This window comes from Labrus mixtus, chromosome 12 (assembly GCF_963584025.1).
Source record: "Labrus mixtus chromosome 12, fLabMix1.1, whole genome shotgun sequence".
NCBI classification, from domain to species: Eukaryota; Metazoa; Chordata; class Actinopteri; order Labriformes; family Labridae; genus Labrus; species Labrus mixtus.
In genome coordinates, this window is record NC_083623.1 from 3141882 (window position 1) to 3154381 (window position 12500).

The following is a 12500-nucleotide window of genomic DNA, read 5'->3' on the forward strand; positions in this document are numbered from 1 at the left end:
GAGAGGAGAGGAGAGGAGAGGAGAGGAGAGGAGAAGAGAGGAGAGGGGAGGAGAGGAGAGGGGAGGGGAGGAGAGGAGAGATGAGAGGAGAGGGGAGGGGAGGGGAGGGGAGGGGAGGAGAGGAGAGGGGAGGGGAGAGGAGAGGAGAGGAGAGGAGAGGAGAGGAGAGGAGAGGAGAAGAGAGGAGAGGAGAGGGGAGGAGAGGAGAGGGGAGGGGAGGGGAGGAGAGGGGAGGGGAGGGGAGGAGAGGAGAGGGGAGGGGAGAGGAGAGGAGAGGAGAAGAGAGGAGAAGAGAGGAGAGGAGAGGAGAAGAGAGGAGAAGAGAGGAGAGGAGAGGAGAAGAGAGGAGAAGAGAGGAGAGGAGAGGAGAAGAGAAGAGAGGAGAGGAGAGGGGAGGGCGGTGTATCTGTGGCGGCAACCTGAACATTTTTTACACACAGGGGACAAACAGACTCTGAATACACAGCGGTCACTTCTCTGATTTCTGACGGTGATATCAGACTTTATTGTAGAATCGTCATGGAAACGAGAAAACTTGTGGTTTTGGTTTGATTCCAATAGTACAAAAGTGGCAGCGTGACATGCCTCACACGTCCTGTGATGTGACTAAAATGTGACCAAATTTAGATTTCTAAACTTATCAGAGGAGGAAATCTGAAGTAGTCAACCACATCCCAGACCGACTTCACTTTGGTAATTCAGGCACTAAAGTGTAATCCGTCGACTATATTCAGAACGAGACTGAAATGAGGAAGTGAGCTTTTTTTTTAATCTTCTATATCAGGAGAGTCTCATCATTTGTGATTAAAACCAGAACAAAGACTCATGAAGACGCATGCGGTCGCTGACGTCTGACAGATGTCACAAACCACACAAACAACACAAAAAGAATCTCTCCCATGTGATCCTCGCTCACATGTTTCGATCGTATCTCATCATTATTTCATCATGGAGCATATAAGCCCCCCTCGTCTCTTCCCTGAGAATCTATCAAAACCACATGACGGACATAATCATCCCATGTGGAGCGGCCCACATGCTAACTGCGGGGAATCGTTTTGGGGATTTTTCCACACACACACACACACACTGCAACTGATGTGGTCCGTCTACGAGAGACCCACTAATCGTTACAGCCGGGGATCAAACCGGCTGCTTCCTGTGACAGGTGTCATCAAGGCCGTTTGGACGTCATCACAACCCGTTTAGCTTCTTCATCAGTGTAACCCCAAAGAGCACCTTCTTTTTTTAAAATCTTTACATGTGGCCGAGCCTCTCCCTCTCTCTCTCCCCCCTCAGCTTGTGCGTCTTTCTGCCTTTCTTCTTTCATCGCGAACAAATAAAACATGCAACAAAAAGTCATGTAACAGCTGTTTCCAGTTCTGCAGGTTACACATTCCTCGACAGGTGTGAGCGAACATCTTGTTTCATATTTAAGAACTTTAATCATTTTTCTTTTGTCTTCAAACAGCTGACTCCTGCTTTGTTTCAAAGTGAGTCAGTGGTGGTGGATTCTGGGAAAGGGTTGGGTAAGGGATGACCGACGGGGCTGATGGGAAATACATCAAAACATACACATACACCCTGCACACCCTGCACACACACACACACACACACACACACACTGGAGTTCCAGATTGTTACGTATTTTATTGCTTTGGCAACACACAGTAGAGACAGTCGTGCCAACGATGGTGAATGTTTAAATCAAAGTGAGGGAGAGAGAGAGAGACAGAGAGAGAGAGAGGGAGAGAGAGAGAGGGAGAGAGAGAGAGAGGGAGAGAGAGAGAGAGAGAGAGAGAGAGTGAGAGAGGGAGAGAGGGAGAGAGAGAGTGAGAGAGAGAGAGAGAGGGAGAGAGGGAGAGAGAGAGGGAGAGAGAGAGTGAGAGAGAGAGAGAGAGAGAGAGAGAACTTTCAGAGAAATTACGGACTTCCTTTTTTAAAATCTACTGAATTTAAAAAGAAAAAATCTATTTTTAAGATTTTAAAAATGTCTCTGCAGGAAGTTGTGATTCAGCCGAAGTGATTTGAATGTGCACAGGCACAGATGTAGACTAGAAGTATAAGAGCTTCCTGTTAGGAGACAACCGAACTTGAAAACTTCACACCTTGCATTGTAACTTTCTTTCTACAAGCTGCAGCACAATCCTGTGAAACCCTGGAGATAAAAAAAACACTCAAAGTGTCAATCAAATCAGCAAAGCAGTCGTTTAACAACACTGCTGCTCTGCTATATTTGTGAGGCGGACCCTCCTTCAACCTGCCTAACCTTCCCCGTCACCTGACCCTCCACCTTCACCCTGACCTCCACCTGAGTCAAAGCCCTTAAAAAAAGAAAAAACACATCTTCACCTTCAAACAGCCGTTTGGAGAGGTCAGAACCGGAGAGATTTCCTCACTCTAAAGGATTTAAAAACAAACATCAGACGTCCCGGAGGAAGAACATAAACAAGCACACCGTCATGTTTACCAGAATAAATACCTCCTACACTCACATTCATCCGTTACCTCATGGAAAAAGTGAAGCCTTATTATGAATAACTTAATGTTCTGCTCTCGTGCAAACCGAGTCAAGTGATAATTATCAGGAGGAAAACGTGCAGACGTCGAGAGTGAGGGCGACCACTATTTGCAGCGCTGCTCGCCCAAACGAGAGCAAGAGCCAAAGAGATAACGAGGTGCGTTGGTGTTTTCATGGAAAAAAATTAAAAAGGAATCTTTTTCAGACATCTCAAAATGTGTCTCCTGTCCCGTTTTGTAAAATAAATTGTGAGAGAATCGTATGGAGAGCAGCGTGGAACCAACCAACCACCTGATCTGACTAAAATCTCCTCAAAGCGATCAGAAAACAAACTAACAAAGTGTTTCTCTCTGAAAGACAAAAACTCCCTTAAACCTCAGGAGAAGGAAGTTGTTACCATTGTCCTACAGCCGAACGCCATGACGTCTACCTCACCCTGAAACACGGGTGAAGTACGGGGGAGTTACTGTCACGCCCTCCCCTTTAAATAAACCCAGAGTGTGTGTGTGTGTGTGTGTGTGTGTGTGTGTGTGTGTGTGTGTGTGTGTGTGTGTGTGTGTGTGTGTGTGTGTGTGTGTGTGTGTGTGTCTCAATACTTTGTGATACGTCTGATAAAGGTTAATCGGGTGATGAAGTTACTGACCCTCGCCCATTATTCACGCACGCTTCTGCACACTCAGCAGCGCCGTCTTGAAGGTTGTCCAAAGAGGCGTCACAGCCAGAAGAAGTTCAATCACAGCGTCTCCAAAACACAAACACACCAGAAAACCAGTCTGACCAGTCTGACAACGGGCATTTTGAGGTCATCATGAAACAGCATGAAAAAGTATGTGCTGACTAATTGTGAGGGAGAACATTTAAAGGGCCGGTAACCGTGTTGTTTGGTTTGTCCTTTCAGGGCTTCTGTAGAAACATGTCGGTGAAACATGGCGACTTTGTTCCTTTGATTAAATGATTTTACTCTCTGTCGATTGGTTCTCTTAAATCACACCAATAAATCCTCAGATGTTACAGCAGCGTATGAACAGATCTCTTCTCAGCTGTCTTTGTATGAACTTTCAGGACAATGAGTAACTGAGAGTGCAGCAGAGTTAGCTCCAAAGGCTACCTCTCATTGTTAGTTCTTACAGCTTAGTTCAGCTGAGAAGGGACTTTTTTTCATACCGTTTGTTTTCATTAATATCAAGTTTGCTGCGCCCTTAATCGACAGCAGAAGCCTCCTTGACCTCGTCTAAATCAATCTGCTTTTTTTCTTCTTTCTTAATAATCTAAAAAAACCCTCAGAGTTAGCTTGTCAGTTTCTCTCCCAGCTGTTCGCCACCTGTTTGCTCTGCGTGCATTTCCAACATCTATTTCCATTTACGCCCGTTGCCGTGCGCGGGGCTCCGAAAAACAAACTTGGATTCATGCTTGTGATGATTTTTAGGGCGGCCGAGTGTCAGGGGCAACCAGATCCTCGCTGGCTGTCAGTAAAAGGGAGCGTGTGTAGGATCAATTGTTTTCCTGGATTTTTCTGCAGTTTAACTCCATCTGACTCGTAATCTGAGCGCCCTCTGCTCCCTGGACGACACATTGTGCAACAAACAAACTCTCGCATCGTATTTTAGCTCATTGAACTACTCCGTGTAACGATCTTTTGTGTATTTATTTTATCCTGAGCACGTTATTGTGTTTAATGAAAGCCATGTTTCCCACAGCGGAGAGTGAAAAATCCTCGAAAACTTCGACCCCGGGACTCTCCCCGTGATAGAGAGTGTTACCCAACCGGAGAGAGACAGCTGCAACAATATCAGACTGGAGACAGAACGAGGGGGGGGGGGGGGGGGAGAGAGAGAGAGAGAGAGAGAGGAAGGGGTCAGTGAGGTTCTATTTTTATCTCGCCCGTGTCGTGTCTCGGCTTGAATGGAGGCAAAGAAGAATTGTGTTGAAAGGCGCGTGCACACAAATTATTTCATAACCTTGGCACACAGCAGGCTGCTGAGAGCCAGTGATTTCTGAGTGTGTGTGTGTGTGTGTGTGTGTGTGTGTGTGTGTGTGTGTGTGTGTGTGTGTGTGTGTGTGTCAAAGGAGCATAAAGCCATCATCACAGCCTCGATCTGACCCGCCACATTTTCTCACTGCAACATTTTTGAGTTGCACTGATTTAACTTTTCTCGTTCTGGCTCGTACCTCTCGTATTACCTTTGTAGTTCCTCAGCAATGTTTATGTTACAGTGTGTGTGTGTGTGTGTGTGTGTGTAAGCGTGTACGGGCAGGTGACATATTCTCTTACAGCTTGCTAACACACTTTCTCAGTCCAACAACCACAAGGTCTGAGTCAAACCCAAATCATCCCAGCTACTTCGTCTGATGGTAATTTAGCTCCGTGGAATGTGTGTGTGTGTGTGTGTGTGTGTGTGTGTGTGTGTGTGTGTGTGTGTGTGTGTGTGTGTGTGTGTCCATTTCTGGTTTCGGTCACATTGAAATTCTGTCCACTCTTGCTGCTATGACTATTTAGCTTTAAGGGATTCAGAAAATAGCACACACACAAGCAAACAGACAAATTCCATTTAAAAGAATCGATACCACTCAAACCAGTCAAGCCAGCTGTGCCACAGCATTTTGAAACTGGGATACCAAGACTCACAACTCAATTTGCAAACACTCGTCCCTACTCAATTTTCAAAAAACCGCTGGCGCTCAGAAAAAAACGCTAGGTGGACACGGAGCCTTAGCATTAGCCATATGCTAATCTCTGCACTCCCACTGAGGAATATTTCTCTAAAGTGGATTTATGTTGTTTTGAAATTTAAACATAAATTTGATACGAGTGGAAAGCACTTCAAAGCGACTCGCACTGTCAGAAGTTTCCAGATTTCATTAATAAAAAAGTCGAGGAACGACAGAGAATAAAAAACGTCTCGGCCCAAACTCATCTCTGTGTTTCATCTCAGTGATTCATCGACCTTAAGCTCAAGTATTCGCTGCACACATCCACATGAAAACAACTCATGCTGTCCTGTTGGTAACCCTCAGAAGGAGTTCATTCAGGTTTGGGGGTCGTTTCAGGTGAGGAGGCTTACCTCTCGGTCTGCACGTGCTCAGTTCGGTTTCAGCGGGAGCCCCGACAGGAAGTGTCCTCATGAGGCCGTCCTGTGAGAAAACAAACAAATGAAGGATCTCGTAAGTGTGATGGAATTTAAAACTCTGCAAACCAGATTCTACCAGCGTGAAGACGGTTTGAGTTTAGCTTCTTGCGACAACATTTCTGTGAACTCGTTTAATCTTCATATCCTCAGAATCAGAATCAAACACAGACATGTATCGATATGACACGTCAACAAACAAACTGATCTTAAAGGTCACATATTATTCACCATGTTCCTCTAACTCTAACATGTGTCTCTAGTCCGTCTACAAACCCCCCAATGATGAGAAAAGTCCATCCTCTCCGTCTTTTCCCTGCTCCACTTTTCAGAAAATGTGTGCTCAAACAGGCCGTTTGGATATTTTCTCTTCATGACATCACAAAGGGCAGTAGCCCCTCCCCCAGGTGGGTGACACTCCCACAGCTAGGTGTTTGTTCTGCCCTCTGAGTCTGCCTTCTCACCGTAAACAATAGGACATGGAGCGAGAAAGCACCGAGTACACCCAAGAACCTTCCAGAGAGGGGGCGTGGTCAGACACCGCTCATTTACATATTTAAAGGTACAGACACAGAAACAGCCTGTTCTGAGCAGGGCTGAAATAGAGGGGTTTATAGACATGATCAAATACAGGATCAGAGTGGATTTAGAACAAGAAACTTCACACACATGTTTTGAGGAGCTCTGAGACTTATTTACACTGAAGAAGAGGAGGAGAATATGTGTCCTTTGAAAGCTTCTTCAGGTAGAAACAAGAAACATATTATTCTAAAGATGCACTTCTAAGATATGGTGGTTTTGAGAAGAGTCCAGATGTGTTTCGATCCATCTCATCTGCAGGTAAATACAGACCATAAACCGGTATATTTCCAATCTGTGATGTATTTGTTGCAGGGTTTTTTGAAACCACTGACACCTGATGACAAAGAGGCGTTGTTAATTCTGCTCGGGCTGTTTCAGTTTCCCCTAAAAAAAGAAGGTGGTGGTGTGTGTGACACGTGTGCTCCTCTGTGTCGAACTCTTTGTTTCTGTGTTTAATTATAGAATCAAGTCCTTTCAGCGTGTTTATTCATGTTTGTGGATTTAATCAGTGGGTTTGTGTGTGTTTGTGTTTCTGTTTATGAGTGTGTACGTCTGAGGGACTCTGGTCACTATCGCAACAGGAAGTAAACAGGATGTGGGGGAGGAAGTGGTCAACGGAAGTGTGATACAAAAAGCTCTTTTCCCCCCTCCCCCTCCCTTTTTTATTATCTCACACAAACCCATTCATAAAAAAAACACGGTGTGGATAGAGTCTTCAGCAGAGAGACAGAGGAGTGGGAGGAGAAAGAGAGAAGGGGCGAGCATGGTAGGAAGCAACAGGTGGAGAGAAAAAAGGGAATGGAGGCAGAGGAGAAAGAAGAGATAGATCAGAGAAGGAAACTGATGAAACGGGAGAAACAAGAGAGGAAGAGAGGGGTGAGAGAGAGGGAAAACAGGAAAACAAATAGGAAGGAAGAGGAGAGAAGAGGAGGCAGAGGGGGGACGAGGAGAGGTTAGGGTGTGAGAGAGGTGGATGGAGGAAAAGGCAGAGAGCGAGGGAGAAAAAGAGGAGGGAAAGAAGGGGAGGAAAAGGAGAGTAAGCAGATGAGGGATAAAGATAGAGAGATGGCGAGAGAGGGGGGAGAGGTAGAGAGAGGAAAAGGGGAAGAAGACCCCGAGGGGTGGGCGAGCAAGACGGAGAAACGACAGAGAGAGAGATAGAGAGAGAGAAAACACAAACATCAATATACATTCCAACAACGTTATGGATGGAAAACATCAAAACACACAAGTGGACAGTCACATGTTCCACACACACACACACACACACACACACACACACACACACACACACACACACACACACACACACACACACACACACACTTGGGCGCCCGTTTTAAGATCAAATTTTTCCGATTGGTCCTCTTTGCTCCGCTCTGCCACGGAAAAAACTGTGACACTGTTTTTCTGTTTCATGTCTGTCAAAACACACACACACATACACACATACACACATACACACACACACATACACACACAGACACACACACACACACACACACACACACACACACACACACACACACACACACACACATCATAGAGTGTAAATATTAATGGATGAAGCCTGAGTGAGGGAACTGCAGTCTTAGGTCGGTTTCACATTAGGGTCCCGGGCCCGGATCCTAAAGACCACTTGACTCCAAAGTCTGGTTCATTTGATCAGCGTGAACACAAAATGTTCTGTACTCTGGTACCGTGCCCGAGCCCGCTTGAAGACGTGGTCTCGGCCACGATTCATGTGTTATGGAGTACGGTCCGCGGGAGATGGAAACCAGGAAGTGGACCGCTATATGACGTCACTCTAAACCTCTACCGTCTAACTCCTCTGAGTTGCACGGCAGACGTTCGATGGAAGAGGGTTCAATGTCTGCGTCTCAAAAATACCAAAAACATCCACAGTTAGCAGGATGGACTCAGCAGCCCCACGAGTGGTTGCCATGGTTACTTCTTATTTCTGCTTTTTTTTTTGTGGCAGATTTGCAAACCAACAGTGTGCATACTGCCCCCTGCTGGATCGGACTGTGAACATGTGCGATGTTACTAATGTGAACGCAGACCAGCGGGGGAGGGGGAGGGGGGAGGGGGGAGCAATCGTGCTCAGCCACTTTTCAAACTGGCTTCATTTTTTCTACAGCGGGAGTTTGCTGCTTCGTTCTGTACAGTCGCATTAACGAGGCGAAGATCATTAAGCGAGAAGGTAAACACGCTTAATGAAGCTGATGTAAAGTGTGACACCACAGACTTTAAAGGGAAAGCCCATGAATTATTCGTTTGAAAGAATCTGTGTGAGTCTTTAAGCCCTCTCTGTTTACTCGCAGCTATTACTCCATCTTTCAAGCACTTAAACTTTAAGAGATATTTTCTTCCCAGTCAGCAGGAAAATATCTGGTTCAAGCAATTAAAAACCATCGTTACAGAGTTACACAGGAACACATCAAAGAGAGCAGGAGCACCATGGTTTTGTTTTTCACACTCTACCCTTCTTGTCATGTTTGTATGAAGTCGTGTTTTTGAGGTTTCATAAATCCAACACTTGTTGAAATTCACCAAACAATGGAGGGTCATAAAAACCCCCCTGACGAGGTCGGTCTCGTTCTGCATATTGTTCCTGCATGGCGATGAATCCCATGGAAACCCCAAAACAAACAGAGTGTGCAGGTCTGTTTTTTTGGAATAGTTTCCCAGACTGTCGCTGGTATTTGCTCCTTGGGTCGGTCCAATTGGGTTTTCTACTGTCATAAATAAAAGACTCCAGGAATTTCCTGAAACAGCTGCTCACTGCCGATAGTTACACGAATAGTAGGAAGTAGAGCCCCCTCGTTGGGGCCTATTTTTAACAGCAGATTAAGCCACATGTGTTGGTGAGTGTTTCTGGGAAGTAGGGAGATGTTTGTGGGATTGGGTTAAATTAAAAGTGTTTATAGTGATGGAGCAAACTGTCAGCGAATAGAACAGTGTGGCTCTCGGATGTGTTTTAATAGTTTCAGGACACTAGGGTTTGTCATGATCAAGGACGTCCATAAGGGGGGAAAGAGGGGTAAGCTTTCTGGGGGCCCTGCCACTTGAGGGGGCAAATACAGGATCCATCCGAAAGTCCTTCCAAAAACAAACGTTGTATTGATTGTTGCTTCAGTGAAATGTGTCACAAAGTTTAAACCCACCTCTTTTGAAACACTTTGAGCGTTGTGAACCTAACTGTTACTCCAGTAATGTTGGACCGTGTATTGTCATGACACAAAAGTCGGGAAGGAGAAGGAGAAGAAAAAGAAAGAGCCAATTGGAGCGTTCCAGCCCAACAATAACTTGTTAAGCTTTTTTAAAGTCAGCTCCAAATGCCATTTGCTGCCTGTTACGCTGATGATACGACATGCATGCAGTGATATTACAAAATTGAGTCTGGTGAGAGCCCATTCACTAGGATAGGACTCCTGAGCATCCGGTATTAAATCATTTCTTGTTTTTAATTGCAGTCTTGTCAAGACCAGTCAAGACCACCACTGATCGGCTATTTTTCCACGTCATTAATGTGGTTAGAAGGAAGACGCCTCCTTTTAAAAGAACAAATAACTTCAATTCATTTGTAGTTTGATTTTTATCCCCCGGTTACGGTCGCAACCTTCCCGGTGTAACGGTCTAAGCAAGTGACTCGCCCGCTGTCAGTGATATTTATGTTCTTGGTCTTGGTCTTGGTCTTGTCTTGGTCTTGGTCTTGGTCTTGGACTTGTCTTGGTCTCGCCCTGCCTTGGTCTCGGCCTTTAAATCAGTCTCAATCCCTAAATGTCTCGGTCTTGGAGGACTCTGGTCTCTGGTTTGTCTTGTCCTTGGTTATTGTGGTCTTGACTACAACACTCTCAATAACCATCCAAGGCATCACAAAGTCTTCCTTTTAGACCTGATCTAGAACCTATAGATCGAAAACATGTAGAGGACAACGCATTCATCAACTCAGAATAGTTTGAAACACAGTCCGTGTGTTTGGAGAGGGCGGAAAGAAGAAGGAATAACTGATGAAAGGAAAAAGAAAAAGTCAGCAGAGAGAGAAGACATGCAACAAAGTCACAAGTTTGGATTTAAATCCACAACATCTGGAATACACGGCTGGGATGCTGGGAAATGACCAGAAGCCACCAGTCAAACTCTGGCAACTCGAGTCGGCTGCGACTGGTGAGCTCGTGTCCTGGACTCGGCTCTGGCAGCGGACCAGCTGTGATTTTGGAGTTCGATTCTGTACTGAGAAGCACGTTTTGGGCGCCAAGAAGAGAGGAAAGCAAGTGAGTTTTGGAATCTGTACACCACCATCGGCTGGCAAGATAAAAGCTCCGCTCTCATTTTCCAATCTTTTCTAAAAAAGTCTGCACAGCCAATAACAGAAAGTCGATGTACAAAAAAAAAAACAACAACCTTTAAAGCCACGTGATTTTTACCAAAGCCAAGGATTGAATTTCAATGATCACATCGCACTCTTTTAACTTCTTTTCCTACCGTCTCTCTAAAACTGAAAGACGGGGCGATCGAGGTAAAGAGGAGATGAAAGAGGGCCGGAGAGAAACGAAGAGTTGTGGAAAATTCATCCCTTGATTTTCCATTCAGAGCAGACTGGGAAGTAAAAAAGGCCTCCGGGTCAGATTCAAATTTGGATTCTATTCTCATCTCTTCCCTATTCTCTTTCCCCCTCCTCACTCTCCTGCCATGAACCCGTCTCTTACAGCCGTCGACTTATTTGTATTTCTGTTTGTATCGTCGTCCTGCTTCTCATGTCCCCCCCCCCCCTATTCTTTCCAGCTGTGTTTTTATAATATTAAAACAATCAACCAACCAGGCAACCGAGAAAACAACCAGCAAACAATAACGACAGTCAATCAAAACCAGGTTTTGCAGAGTCACACTAGCTTATAAATCAACTTTCTGGACGACTGAAACATCTGACCAAATACTGACAACACATCCATCAGCTTGGACTTTTATAAGACTGACAAAAAAAAGCAATTAACCCACATTGAAACTGGTGGAAAACAACTGTTGGAAGTCATATTTTTTTACATTTCTCTCCATGTTTTCCTTTGTTCTGTCCGTATCCAGAAAATACAAATGACAACATTTAAAAAACAATCTCACCAATCAAACACTTCATGCAATTGTTAGGCTCATCAGAGAACCACAAAAAGCTCAATTTTCCAAACGATTGACCGTCCCCTTTGTTTCCCGTCCACTCCCAACGCTCAAATTAAAGTTAGAATAAAAGTTAGAGAGCACACACTTCTTTATGACCAATTGACAAAACTAAATTTCTTCAATTTACCTGAAGATGTAACAAACGTTTAAGCCAGAGAAAGTCAAAGTCTTCTACGGCTGGGAATCTTTGGGTGTCTCACGTTTCGATTCAATTTCAATTCTTTGGGTAACGATTCCATTTAAGAATCTATTTTGGATTCAAAACGATTCTGGATACATGAAAGTCTATTCATGAATTAGTCCATACTTCAGGATCTACTCCAGTCATCTGTGAGACTGGCTGAATTTCTTGCTGCTCCATTTGGCTACTACTGCTAGCATTAGCATTTAGCAGGGAGTGACTGATTAGCCCAAACAAATCGATTTTTGGAAGTTATGAATAAGATAAGAATCTCAATTGTTCCCCACAATTTAGGAGTTGGCAGGTTAAGGGTTAAATGATCACATCGCCATTTAGGCTTAAGACCTTTAACCTTTCAAATTGTTAATTGGACAAGTCCGTCAACCAATCAATGAAGCTCCATCAAGACGACGACTAAGTAAAGAATCTGCCATTACTGCAAACATTTGTACATCTGTCAAAGAAACAATTCCCAGAGATAAATCCAACAATCCAACCAAAGAGCCAACAAATGAACCAGTTTGGGGGCGCTGGTGGCTCCTTTCCCGCTCCTTTTCCGACTCTATCTACTGTCCTATCTCTCCAATAAAGGCACAAAACGGCCCAAAATAAATCTTCAAATTAACCATTTTACCCAAACATAAACCAATCAGAGGGCGGGGGAACAACTCAACCAAGAATCCTTAATTTAGCAGCTTATCAACATTTCTCTAATCATCTTACCAAAACTTCCAACAAGCATCCAAACGTTCAAGTAAAACATCCAAACCGCCATAAATCTATTAAATCATCCAACCAATCAAGGGCCGTCCAAACAGTCAACAAAAGAGTCGTCTGGAACAGCGAAAAGAAAGAAAAACTGATCATCTTCACAAACAGGTTTTTACAGAACGCAATTCAACAAATAACAGAA

At 44.6% G+C, this 12500-nt stretch overlaps 1 protein-coding gene across 2 annotated transcripts in view; it reads right to left on the reverse strand.

Annotated features, from left to right (window-relative positions):
- The window catches only part of hivep2a (HIVEP zinc finger 2a), a 113963-nt gene that overhangs the window by 55675 nt on the left and 45788 nt on the right, over window positions 1-12500 (reverse strand). For both annotated transcript variants that reach the window (XM_061051526.1, XM_061051527.1), the window contains one exon: window positions 5584-5653. The gene's annotated coding sequence lies outside the window, so the exon portion shown is untranslated. The remainder of the gene's footprint in view (window positions 1-5583; window positions 5654-12500) is intronic.